We start from the raw sequence: 1,723 nt of genomic DNA, 5'->3' as shown, positions 1-1,723 counted from the left end.
AAAAAAGCTTCCAACCACAACAGCCTTTTCACATATACCAGTTTCAAGCCACATTGAAGTTGCTGAAACATTTTGGCTTGGGCCTTCACCTTTTCCATTTAACTGGGGCTTTAGTAAGTGCATTCCAATAGGATGAAGTGTGCCTGCTTATCCCCAATCCTGGACTCTTTAGAGGGAGACAGTAAATCAGGCATAGCTGGAGCCAACTAAAGTCCCTCTTTATTCACCATCTGGTGAAAGGATCCTGCAGTGGAGGATCGTTCTCTGGGGACTCCTCCTTTGCAACAAGGCAATGCACGCACGGTAATGATACAGCCGCTCCAGGCTGTCTGATCCTGTCTCTGTTAAAAGCCGTAAAGCAGCCAGCTCGTTTCATGGGGAAGTGCTGAGGGGCACTGAGCGAAACCGCATCAAATGTCAGAGGAGTGGGTCTTGCTTTTGTAGAATGCTGCCGGATGATATCCCCTCCCCCCTCCAAACCAACAGGATGGACTTGCAAGGCCTTTAAGCTTTTATGGCGTATCCAGTACTTTTAACATTTGGCAGGTAGCTCAGAACCTGTGCAATGACTAAGCCCACCTGCCCCCTACCCCGAGTTGGAGTGACAGGGAAAATTAAAATGTTCAGCTGACCCACCAAGTTTGGAGGTGTGATCAGCAAGCTGTGAAAATCCACGTGGGTTACAGTGGTTGGTGAGGGTCCTGTACCTCCCACGTTGCAAGTGTTGTGCTTTGAGGGACAGTGCTGTAACTGCTGATGTTCTCTGACTGGAGCAGAGTTGGCCTCCAACCTGCACTATATTTTGTGCCTCCCTCTCCATCATCACAACACCCAGCTTTTGGTGTAGCAGGGCTGATGGCAACACCTTCTGGGGCTCACCAATGCTTCTTGCATTGGCCAGAAGGAGTCACTAGAGAGCAACGGGAAGCACTCCCCAATGCCCACTTGGGGCTACCCACAATCTCACCCACTGATGGCCCAGGGATGAGGAATGCTAACTGCCACGAACAGGAGACACTCCAGCAGTGCAGTGATACTAGGGTTTTTTTTTTTATTTTAGCCAGGGGAAAGCACGAATGCAGTCCCCCACTACCACAAATTATGCAGTTGAGTTTCTTGCATTTGCGGAAATTGCGGGGGTCAGCGCACCCGCAGTGCAATGGATGCACTTCACTCTGGGAAAACTGCCTTTGTGATCATGGTATCTCCCCTGCCAGCTAAGTTGCCAGGCTACTTTCCCACCTAAATTGCTACTGTATGTTGCAACTGCATGTTCCTCCCCCTCTGCTCACATAGCGCTTCCAGGAAGGACCAAATCCAAAACACTAAAGCACAAACACAAAAGAAACACAAAAGTACTAACACTCTGGATAAGGTCCAACATGCTACAAAGCTAGCCGTTCCCATGGTATTTTGGCATTTCCTCTTCCAGAGGCAGCCATATCACAGAGGAATCACCAAATTGAGAAAAAACAGAAGGAGTTGGTTGGGAAATTTTTAGTGAAATGATTTTTTCCAACAATAAATGCTGATTTGTTGAAACCAAAACTTTTCACAGAAACGTATCTGTTCTGATGACACTTGTGTCAGTTTCTTAGGTCCCGGATGGAATCTCCAGCCAAAACCGGAGAGCATGAGAGACCAGCCCAAGAAGAGCCACCAGTGTAGGGTGTACTGCCTGACTCAGAGCAGGGATTTGAACCTGGATCTCCCACATTCCAGC

At 48.4% G+C, this 1,723-nt stretch overlaps 1 non-coding gene across 1 annotated transcript; it reads right to left on the bottom strand.

The window, feature by feature from the left end:
• Window positions 1-1,061: 1,061 nt before the first annotated feature.
• LOC141999112 (U1 spliceosomal RNA) lies at window positions 1,062-1,225 on the bottom strand. Its single transcript, XR_012641971.1, has one exon. It is a non-coding gene; the product is annotated as a U1 spliceosomal RNA (small nuclear RNA).
• Between the last annotated feature and the right edge of the window lie 498 nt (window positions 1,226-1,723).

Source organism: Natator depressus, chromosome 14, assembly GCF_965152275.1.
Source record: "Natator depressus isolate rNatDep1 chromosome 14, rNatDep2.hap1, whole genome shotgun sequence".
Taxonomy (NCBI): Eukaryota; Metazoa; Chordata; order Testudines; family Cheloniidae; genus Natator; species Natator depressus.
The sequence above is the reverse complement of the archived record's forward strand: the minus strand, read 5'-3'. Positions and strand labels throughout refer to the sequence as shown.